The sequence below is a fragment of the Myxocyprinus asiaticus genome, chromosome 46 (genome assembly GCF_019703515.2).
Source record: "Myxocyprinus asiaticus isolate MX2 ecotype Aquarium Trade chromosome 46, UBuf_Myxa_2, whole genome shotgun sequence".
In the NCBI taxonomy this organism is placed as follows: Eukaryota; Metazoa; Chordata; class Actinopteri; order Cypriniformes; family Catostomidae; genus Myxocyprinus; species Myxocyprinus asiaticus.
Genome location: NC_059389.1, coordinates 19300774 through 19312879, shown reverse-complemented (window position 1 = coordinate 19312879; position 12106 = coordinate 19300774). Strand labels below are relative to the sequence as shown.

The following is a 12106-nucleotide window of genomic DNA, read 5'->3' as shown; positions in this document are numbered from 1 at the left end:
AAGCTTGGCACACCTATTTTTCGGCAGTTTCTCCCATTCTTTTTTGCAGGACCTCTCAAGATCCATCAGGTTGGACAGCCATTTTCAGATCTCTCCAGAGATGTTCAATCGGGTTCAAGTCTGGGCTCTGGCTGGGCCACTCAAGGACATTTACAGAGTTGTCACGGAGCCACTCCTTTGTTATCTTGGCTGTGTGCTTAGGGTCGTTGTCCTGTTGGAAGATGAACCTTCGCCCCAGTCTGAGGTCCAGAGCGCTCTGGAACAGGTTTTCATCAAGGATGTCTCTGTACATTGCTGCATTCATCTTTCCCTCGATCCTGACTAGTCTCCCAGTTCCTGCCGCTGAAAAACATCCCCACAGCATGATGCTGCCACCACCATGCTTCACTGTAAGGATGGTATTGGCCAGGTGATGAGTGGTGCCTGGTTTCCTCCAGACATGACACTTGCCATTCAGGCCAAAGAGTTCAATCTTTGTTTCGCATGGTCTGAGAGTCCTTCAGGTGCCTTTTGGCAAACTCCAGGCGGGCTGTCATGTGCCTTTTACTGAGGAGTGGCTTCCGTCTGGCCACTCTACCATACAGGCCTGATTGGTGGAGTGCTGCAGAGATGGTTGTTCTTCTGGAAGGTTCTCCTCTCTCCACAGAGAAATGCTGGAGTTCTGTCAGAGTGACCATCGGGTTCTTGGTCACCTCCCTGACTAAGGCCCTTCTCCCCCGATCGCTCAGTTTGGCCAGGCGGCCAGCTCTAGGAAGAGTCCTGGTGGTTCCAAACTTCTTCCATTTACAGATGATGGAGGCCACTGTGCTCATTGGGACCTTCAATGCTGCAGACATATATCTGTACCCTTCCCCAGATCTGTGCCTCGATACAATCCTGTCTCGGAGGTCTAAAGACAATTCCTTGGACTTCATGGCTTAGTTTGTGCCCTGACATGCACTGTTAACTGTGGGACCTTATATAGACAGGTGTGTGCCTTTCCAAATCATGTCCAGTCAACTGAATTTACCACAGGTGGACTCCAATCAAGTTGTAGAAACATCTCAAGGATGATCAGTGGAAACAGGATGCACCTGAGCTCAATTTTGAGTGTCATGGCAAAGGCTGTGAATACTTATGTACATGTGATTTTTTTCCGTTTGTTTATTTTTAATACATTTGCAAAGATTTCAAACAAACTTCTTTCATGTTGTCATTATGGGGTATTGTTTGTAGAATTTTGAGGAAAATAATGAATTTAATCCATTTTGGAATAAGGCTGTAACATAACAAAATGTGGAAAAAGCGCTGTGAATACTTTCCGGATGCACTGTACTGTAAAGACACAGGGACATTTTCTGGTGAGTGTTCTTCTTTATCCAACATAATGTAAATGCAAAGATGCAAAGCTGGTCATATATATTTAAAGTATAGATGTCGTTTTAAGCAAAAGGATATTTTAGAAAATGCAAGGGGAAAAAATGTATGAAACAAACAGCTACACAAACTGCTGTATTTAATTACAAAAGTTTGTCCACATTAGGTTTACAATAAAAAGGCAAATCATTAATCAAAAATAGCAATTAAGAAGTGCAACATGGAAAAAGCCCCAGAAATGGTCAATAAACAAAGGAAGTGCTTCACTATTACGAAATATACAAATAGCAGCATTTTAAGTAATTTAAAGCATAATGTCTGATACAGTATTGTGTTAGGAGTGCAAAGAGGATTCTTTTGATTTGGAACATCCTGAGACAGTGATCAAAATGGATTCAGGGTAACTACAGAATCAGAAAGGACTCAGTCGTTGTTACTAAAACGAAACCCTCACACTGCAGGCAACACGGATCATTTTGGATTTCTGGCCCCATCAAGCATATGGACTTTTAAGAAGACACAGAAAAAGCTGTGGAAAACATATGCATTCTTTGCGAATGGAAACAAATATTCAGTGTGACTCAATCACCAGATTCAAACAGCATACTGCTTTAGTTGGCTCTTGAGGCTGACGGTCCTTTCATTTTGTGAGATCACATGAGCTGCTTTACTGTTCAGCAGTCTGCATTCATGAAGAACATCTGTTAAGAAAACAGAGTCAGGTTCCCAAAAAGAAATTAGAGCATTTCATCAAAGGAATTGTATGGTGCCTTGATCCCACCAAAGAATATAAATTAAAAAAAAAAAAAAGTAATTACGACTTCGTAATTACAATGTTATAATTGCAAGAAATAAAGTCACAATTGTGAGGTATAAAGTTAGAAATACCATTTTTATTCCATGGCAGGATCTAGCTTCCATAGGATTTGTGCCAGCTTATGAATGTAATTGACGTTTTAAGAAATAAATTATTTAAAAAAAATTATTTAGACAATACCACTAAAATGTTTATAGGCTTCATCTACAATGGCGTTGTTTGATCTTTTTATCTCCCAAAATCCATCATCTACCCAAGGTTTACATTCTGCTACCTCCGACAGCTGGCCATTTTTATACAAGCCTGCTACAATCAAAAGAGAAGAAATAATAATTACAGAACATATAGACTTTGTTTGTAATTGTTCAAATTACAGTTGGTCTCATAAAAAATAAACAATAAATAGACAATAAAAAGGGACATTGTTTAGGAAAAATTATTCAAAACAAGTAATCCACTACAAATTACTTCTCTAAAAAAATTAATCAGATTACTTTACTGATTACTTAATGGGAATGTAATGACATTACAAATTACAATTTTGTCAGAATAGTGTTGTTTTTCTGCTCAACCATTTCAAAATAATGCCTAAATTTCATCATTGTTCATTGTCGTTGTCCTTTCAGCTGTCACAGAAACACAAACGGGTGTATATATGAAAATAATTCCTGTTTTAAATGGTTTCTACATAAATAATATTATTTTCGAAAAATGTGTAACCCAGTTTCTTAAAAGTAGGGCTGTTGATTTAATGCGTTAATTTAGTGTAATTAATTATTTAAAAATAACTTGCTAAAAAATTTATGCAATTTATCATGCCCCCTGTAGCGTACAGTACATAAAGTCCGTAATAAATGTACGGATATTCCTACCATACGAGCCGCAAGTGAACGGAGAGATCTTCCAATGTTCATAACGTACGTGAGATGGTTGTGGAGGTGATGTCAGCAAGCGAAAACGGCGACTTTTTCAAGCTTGAAGAACATCTGTTTTTACGAGCCGTGTCAATAGGTGGCAGCGTGCCTCAACAAACTTCATTGACACAACAGAAAACAGGAGCCTTGAGATGCGATTTTCAATGTTTCCACTACTTTTAACTTGACACTGCTGAATATCAGTGAGATGCTCCAAATGCGACCACCTGAGGCACACACATGTAAATAGAGCGACAATTAAAAATAGCGCAGACAGAGCGCAAGAACACGTACTATGAGAACTAGACACATTGATGAACTCAATGCAAAACAGACTGGTCAACTGTAGGCTTGGTTCAATGATATGAGAATAAAACAAACAATATAATTAGTTCTTAAGTATTGTCTAATCAATGCTTTATGCATCTGCCACAATAATGCAATTTATTTCAAACTGAATTTCAATCCGTATTATATATTTATTATAGGCCCTAAATATTTATAAATATTAGAATTATTATGCATTATTTTTTTTATTTATTTATTTATTTTCCTTTTCTCCCCAATTTGGAATGCCCAATTCCCAGTGCGCTCTAAGTCCTCGTGGTGGCATAGTGACTCGCCTCAATCCGGGTGGCAGAGGACGATCTCAGTTGCCTCCGCGTCTGAGACCGTCAATCCGCGCATCTTATCACATGGCTTGTTGAGCGCATTACCGCGGAGACATAGCGTGTGTGGAGGCTTCACGCTATTCTCCGCGGCATCCACGACCACACACAACTCACCACGTGCCCCACCGAGAGCAAGAACCACATTATAGTGACCATGAGGAGGTTACCCCATGTGACTCTACCCTCCCTAGCAATCAGGCCAATTTGGTTGCTTAGGAGACCTGGCTGGAGTCGCTCAGCACGCTCTGTATTCGAACTCGTGACTCCAGGGGTGGTAGTCAGCGTCTTTACTCGCTGAGCTACCCAGGCCCTTTATTATGCATTATTTATATTAATTACCTTTATTTAGTGGGCCTTTCTCAGCAAATAATAATGTATGCGATGAATTCGATTAATTTATTGCATGTCATGTAATTAATTATATTAAAAATGTTAATCGATTGACAGCCCTACTTAAAAGTAATTACATTTCCAAAAGGTGAGCCATTGGATTAGCCACGTCCCTTCTTTCCAAAACCCTGCACTTCAAATATACCAAATAAGATTTTGAGAACGACATCATGCAGAAAGAGAAAGATATAGCTGAAAAACGGTTGACAAAAACAACAGCAGCAAAATAGCGCCCACAACTGGCAACTGTCATGAGCAACATGGCATAAAAATAGCATTAAGGCTCAATAATTCGCTGCAACTACAACATTATGAGAACGGGCAAAATGATTGACAGGCAGAAAGCGTCATTGACCACGGCCCGTGGACACATTTTTGTTTGCTGTTTACAGAATCTAGAGCTGTCACAGAGACTGTGAGATATCTCAGGACACTTATTTAAGAAATATCTTTCAGGGAGTAGGAACATTTTCCGCATATCTTTACATGAAAAAATTACAATGATTTAAAATGTAATGTGTTACACTACCTTTTTGACAACAAAAGTAATTTGATTACAGTAACTAATTACTTTGTTATCAGATTACACCCAACACTGGTAACAGGTTACCATAATACCCATCCAAGTACATTGTTTTCATGCTACAATCAATCATTTCAAATCAATTAAATAACAGGGTTAAACTTCCAGCAAATACCTTTGATTGTATCATCAATGTCTTTGCATAATTGGTATAGGTCACTTCCATGTCCCACCACCCTTTCACCTAAAGTTACACACTAAAAGAGCATCTGTTAACTTGCTTGCCTTGCCGTAGTGTTGCAAATGTATGCCAAATCTAACAAAAAAAAAAAAAAAAAAAAACATGCATCCTTTTAATCGTGTTGCATATGGATCCAAACTGAGCAACCTAACATAAAACATCTCACCATCCACCACTTTGATGTTTGACAACATTTCAAGAAGAAGGGTGCGGTATGAAGAATTCTTGCAGACTACAATAAAATAAATGAGTAAAAATATTGGAAATGGTTTACAGTATCAAAAAGATCTAAATAAACAAAGACCCAGACAAACACTAACCTGGATTGGTATAATTATAGGTGTTGTCCTTCAAACTAATGCTCTCTAGTTTCCATAAAGACTTGAGTACATGGAGATTATCAACACTGTTGGTGCAAGGCAACAAATTTGACATGGGCGAAAGAGGATTAGAAAAGCAAAAAGTGATTTAAAGTGGCTATATTGCTAAATAATGGCAGCTTACCTCGGTATCACATTGCCAGACAAATTAAGACTCTGTTAACTTTCGCAGCTTGAAAGGGGTTCTAAGAAAAGACATATTGACATTAAATATTACTCAGCTGCATTAATGAAATCCATATTCAGATTATAATATGGTTGTAATGACCATTACCTAAATTGGAGATTCTATTAGCTGACAAGTTAAGGACAAGAAGTCTTCGTAGAGGCGAAAGAGGCCCCAGATTCATGATGTTATTTCCCGAGAGGTCCAGCCTCTCCAGGTTTATACACTCTCCTATACATCCAAGGTCATAAATTCCTGCAAAACACAAATTGGATTGTGTTTATGTGCAATACTTTGTACCAATCTATTCAGAAGCCACCAAAATCAATGTTGGCTTACCTAAATTCCTCAGTTTAAGGAACAAAATAGATTCCAGATCGAACTCCCCTGTGCAGGACTTCAGAAGCACGGTGGTGATCTTTGCACATTCGGATTCTGGAAGATGATGAGACAATGTCTGACTAAAAAAAAATGTTCATATGTCTGCTGACAATATTGACATCATACTGTACATCACACAGTACCCACTTAACAGGATAGTTCGCCCAAAAATGAAAATACTCTCATCATTTACTCACTCTTATGTTGTCCCAGATATATATGACTTTCTTTCTTCTGCAGAACAAAAATGAAGATTTTAGAAGAATATTTCAGCTCTGTTAGTCCATACAATGCAAGTGAAAGTGACCAGACCTTTAAAGGTCCTAAAAGCACATAAAGAAAACATAAAAGTAATCCTTATGGCTCCAGTGGTTAAATCCATATCTTCTGAAGTGATATGATAGGTGTGGGTGAGAAACAGATCAATATTTAAGTCCTTTTTACTATAAATCTCCACTTTTACAGTTACATTCTTCTTCTTTTGTGTTCGGCGATTCGCATTATTCATGCATATTGCCACCTACTGGGCAGGGAGGAGAATTTATAGTAAAAAAGGACTTAAATCTTGATCCGTTTCTCACCCACACCTATCACATCGCTTCAGAAGACATGGATTTAATCACTGTAGTCATATGGATTACTTTTATGCTGCCTTTATATGTATTTTGGAGCTTCAAAGTTCTGGCCACCATTAACTTGCATCATATGGACCTACAGAGCTGAAATATTCTTCTAAAAATCTTAATTTGTGTTATGCAGAAGAAAGAAAATCATACACATCTGGGATGGCATGAGGGTGAGTAAATGAGTGGATTTTCATTTTTGGGTGAACTATCACTTTAAAAGAGCTTTGAAAGCTATAATAAAATAACTGAGTCTTTGTGGATACAATAAAAGTTGTAGTTAGCCAACAGTTGGTTTAAAAGCTGAACTCATGTTTAAAAGAAACCCAATTCAGCACACATACTAAGCAGCAAGCGATTACTTAATGACCTAAAGGAAACAGCGAGCTGGTTTTATTGCAATGACAGTGCACGACTACATTCATTAGGCTCCCAAAGAGATTAACTGCTTACAAAAATATCCTTAATAAAAATATATATGTAATATTTAGTAGTAGTATCTTTGTCAATCAGCACCATGGTGTGTGGACAGCTACCGCTGCTAGCGCACACGTTTAATACAGACTCTTTCTTGGTTACAGGTAACTCACCATTGTCTTTTCCCCTCTTACAGTCCATTATCCCTCAGATGTGTGAAATCATTTGCAGACTACAGCATGAGATTAATGTTTTGTGAATAAATACCGGTGGACAGACAGCATGCAGTGAGCACAGACAGGAGAGACTGTTAGCTCCACTGCTAGCCTCACTATAATGTTTGCCCTACATACTGATGATTTTAATGCGTGGATTATTTGCACCCTGTTGTTTTGCTGGTTTGATGTATTGTTCTTTTATCGGCTGGTTTAATTAACATAGGTTTAGAGCAGCCGGAAGTCGGACTTTACCTCAAGTCACCCTTCTTGCGTTTTTTGTGTACTAATACAGGTGCATCTCAATAAATTAGAATGTCGTGGAAAAGTTCATTTATTTCAGTAATTCAACTCAAATTGTGAAACTCGTGTATTAAATAAATTCAATGCACACAGACTGAAGTAGTTTAAGTCTCTGGTTCTTTTAATTGTGATGATTTTGGCTCACATTTAACAAAAACCCACCAATTCACTATCTCAAAAAATTAGAATACATCATAAGACCAATAAAAAAAACATTTTTAGTGAATTGTTGGCCTTCTGGAAAGTATGTTCATTTACTGTATATGTACTCAATACTTGGTAGGGGCTCCTTTTGCTTTAATTACTGCCTCAATTCGGCGTGGCATGGAGGTGATCAGTTTGTGGCACTGCTGTGGTGGTATGGAAGCCCAGGTTTCTTTGACAGTGGCCTTCAGCTCATCTGCATTTTTTGGTCTCTTGTTTCTCATTTTCCTCTTGACAATACCCCATAGATTCTCTATGGGGTTCAGGTCTGCTGAGTTTGCTGGCCAGTCAAGCACACCGACACCATGGTCATTTAACCAACTTTTGGTGCTTTTGGCAGTGTGGGCAGGTGCCAAATCCTGCTGGAAAATGAAATCAGCATCTTTAAAAAGCTGGTCAGCAGAAGGAAGCATGAAGTGCTCCAAAATTTCTTGGTAAACGGGTGCAGTGACTTTGGTTTTCAAAAAACACAATGGACCAACACCAGCAGATGACATTGCACCCCAAATCATCACAGACTGTGGAAACTTAACACTGGACTTCAAGCAACTTGGGCTATGAGCTTCTCCACCCTTCCTCCAGACTCTAGGACCTTGGTTTCCAAATAAAATACAAAACTTGCTCTCATCTGAAAAGAGGACTTTGGAACACTGGGCAACAGTCCAGTTCTTCTTCTCCTTAGCCCAGGTAAGACGCCTCTGACGTTGTCTGTGGTTCAGGAGTGGCTTCACAAGAGGAATACGACAACTGTAACCAAATTCCTTGACATGTCTGTGTGTGGTGGCTCTTGATGCCTTGACCCCAGCCTCAGTCCATTCCTTGTGAAGTTCACCCAAATTCTTGAATCGATTTTGCTTGACAATCATAAGGCTGCGGTTCTCTCGGTTGGTTGTGCATCTTTTTCTTCCACACTTTTTCCTTCCAGTCAATTTTCTGTTAACATGCTCGGATACAGCACTCTGTGAACAGCCAGCTTCTTTGGCAATGAATGTTTGTGGCTTACCCTCCTTGTGAAGGGTGTCAATGATTGTCTTCTGGACAACTGTCAGATCAGCAGTCTTCCCCATGATTGTGTAGCCTAGTGAACCAAACTGAGAGACCATTTTGAAGGCTCAGGAAACCTTTGCAGGTGTTTTGAGTTGATTAGCTGATTGGCATGTCACCATATTCTAATTTGTTGAGATAGTGAATTGCTGGGTTTTTGTTAAATGTGAGCCAAAATCATCACAATTAAAAGAATAAAAGACTTAAACTACTTCAGTCTGTGTGCATTGAATTTATTTAATACACGAGTTTCACAATTTGAGTTGAATTACTGAAATAAATGAACTTTTCCACGACATTCTAATTTATTGAGATGCACCTGTATATGTTACTAGGATACGGAACAGGAAGGTTTTTTTATTTATTTTTTTATTTTTTTTTTTATTTTAATGTACATTTTGTATTAAACTAAGTTGCTATACAACGTATCTTATCAGTGGACTAAGGAAAGTACGCAAAAATTCGTAAATAATAAAATAATAATAATAATAATAATAATAATAATAATAATAATAAACCAACCGAACGTTTTGGCGTTTGTTGTTATAAATAAAAAAGGTTTTGCCTTGAGCCCCGTGTCTAAAAACTTAAACTGTTAAAAACGCAGTGATTACTTACGGAAGCTCTGAACCGCACGGTGGAAAAAAAAACAATAAGAGTGAAACAAAACAAAACAAACAAACAAAAAAAAAGTGTCTCCGTTCCTTCCTGAGCCTAAGTCTTAAAAATGTTTCTCTCTTCCTAAATTTATTTTTTTCTCTCTTCAAAAAAAAAAAAAATAAAATAAATAAATAAATAAATAAAAAATAAAAAAGTTTTCTCTCTTCAAAAATCTTTTTTTTCTCTCTTCAAAACAATGCATGCGGTACCAACCTTGGCCACCAGGTGCCACTATCAGTAAACATGTAATCTTATGTTTTGAACGCTTTCTCTGTTGCTATGTAGCTGAATATACATTTATTATTTATTTAAGGGTTTACAAACCTTAATCAAGACAAAATCAGGTTACATATGTTTGATATGGCATTCGTTGTCGTGCAACAACTGGAGATTTTTTTGTTTGAAATTGTTGGTCTTTCTAAACCATCTATGCCGTTTGCTCATAATAAATGTATTATTCAGCTATATAGCAACAGAGAAAGCATTCAAAGCATAAGATTACATGTTTACTGATAGTGGCACCTGGTGGCCAAGGTTGGTACCGCATGCATTGTTTTTTGAAGAGAGAAAAAAAAATTTTGAAGAGAGAGAGAAAAAAAAAAGCTTTTTAAGAGAGAAAAAAAAATTTTTTGAAGAGAGAGAGAAAAAAATGAATTTTGTGTAACCTTGTTTTTCAGGTTGAATTATTAATAAAAAAATTTAACTCGAATAAAACCAGTTCATTTATAACTTGAATTAAATATTTTACAGTGTACAAGCAATAAAAATAATAATAAATAACAATAGTGTAAGGGATATTATTAATTTAACTGATATATTTAGGGAACAATATATATGGCTAGGAACACCTTAAGGACATTTTTCTCTTTTTTTCCTGGTCACAAAGTGTATCCTATCAAGATTGAAAAATATATTTATTTTTATTGAATATTTATGAAGCAACATACTTGGTGTGAAAATAATTAATAACGGAAGGTTGTTTTGATTAAAATACTTTTTTCTTTTTTTTAAAGGTCTGAACATTTGGGCTAAAAGGATTGGGACAATAGTTATAGGGCAAATTTTTTAAACTTATGCATATACTTTTGAGACAACAAGATGCTTTTTTAAGTAACAAATTAAGATAATGCTTATTCAAAATAACCTCTTAGAAAAGAGTTAACCATTTTCTGTTCATTTCAGTCACATTTGGTTTTTCATAACAGCTCCAGTAGTTTTAGTTAATCAAATTAATCTCCATTGTAATTGAATCAGTCACCGTGAGCCCACTTAAATCATTTTTTCATAGCAAATCTATTTGCCCCACTTAAGAAAAACCATGTGGTTTATAGGGGCCTTTAGCCCCTGCAACAGGGGGGAATTTTACCTCAAATACTATCCTTTCACTTATTGGATTTTGATTGAATCACCTTGAACAATACTGAAAATGACAAATAAATATTTTATCTCAAAATAAATGTGATCTTTTCATTAGCTACATAAATTTGCAACATTTTTTAAATTATTAACCCTTAATACCTCAGGTCTTTAGTGACCCATGACCCCATTCCACTCCCTGTAAATCATCCATTTTTTTAAGTTGTGCCCACACCTCTTTACTATTCCTGAATCTATCTCTTATAAATAGTGACACACAAAAAATGCCAAAATTGCCAAAAAAAAAAAAAAAAAAGAAAAAAACACACATCTTCAGAAGTGATATGACAGGTGTGGGTGAGAAACAGATCAATATTTAAGTCCTTTTTGCAATAAATCTCCACTTTCACTTTTACATTCTTCTTCATTTGTTTTCAGTGATTTGCATTATTCGTGCATATTATAATGGTTTAAGTACCAAAAGTGTATACGGTCTTTAGAGACCCAAGGTATGTAAGAGTGCCATTTTGTTGTGTTTTCTTTTTCTTTTTTCTTTCTTTTTTTTATTGCACTTTCATAAATTATATATATATATATATATATATATATATATATATATATATATATATATATATATATATATATATATATATATAAATAATTTCATATCTATTTAAGTTTACTATCACAGGCTCTCTATTACTTTGTGTATTACAAGAGAAATGAGTATTATATTCATACAAATAAACACTATATCACGCTGACTTTCTGTGCAACAACGAACTGTCAACAACAGAGAATTATCTGTATTTTATATATGCGTATACACAAACATAATATACTTGTTATTTCTTACTCAAGGTAGCACTGTTGTTTCAGTGATTGACTTAATTTACATTTGACATTGCTATTTGATGAAGAAACAACATGAAGAAAACTATAGTAAGTTTAACACGTGAAAAAGTATGATATGAATATTGCCATTTGAGTGTACTACTGAAATTATGTAAGTTGTGCATCTATTTCAATATACTCAACAAGTGCCTGAGAAAATACACATAAGCTACACATAAGTTAAACATGCATTACACATGTGTAGATTATGTGTAATGTGTAGCTCATTATGTGTTTGACAGCCAGTTGCATCTCATTTCTGTGAAAATAATGAATCCTGTTCTTGATTTGTTGCATTGTCTGTTTAATTTATGAAATACAAAACATCCAAATATATTTTAATTTATTGTTTTCTAATTGTCTTGAAAATATTTGTAAAATTTTACACTAGCTGGGCATTTTGTACATCCATTTTTGACAGATATAAGTGCCAGGTCTCCAAAGACCCGAATATGTAAGAGTGTTTGGTAAAATTAGCATGCAGTTTTTAAATATTAGATCAAATTACTTCACAATCAATCTTTAGACACCACACGCAAAGATCTCATGGA

General features: G+C 36.0%; 1 pseudogene; it reads right to left on the bottom strand.

Annotated features, from left to right (window-relative positions):
• Nucleotides 1-1950: 1950 nt before the first annotated feature.
• On the bottom strand, nt 1951-7137 carry LOC127435709 (leucine-rich repeat-containing protein 61-like; annotated as a pseudogene).
• Between the last annotated feature and the right edge of the window lie 4969 nt (nt 7138-12106).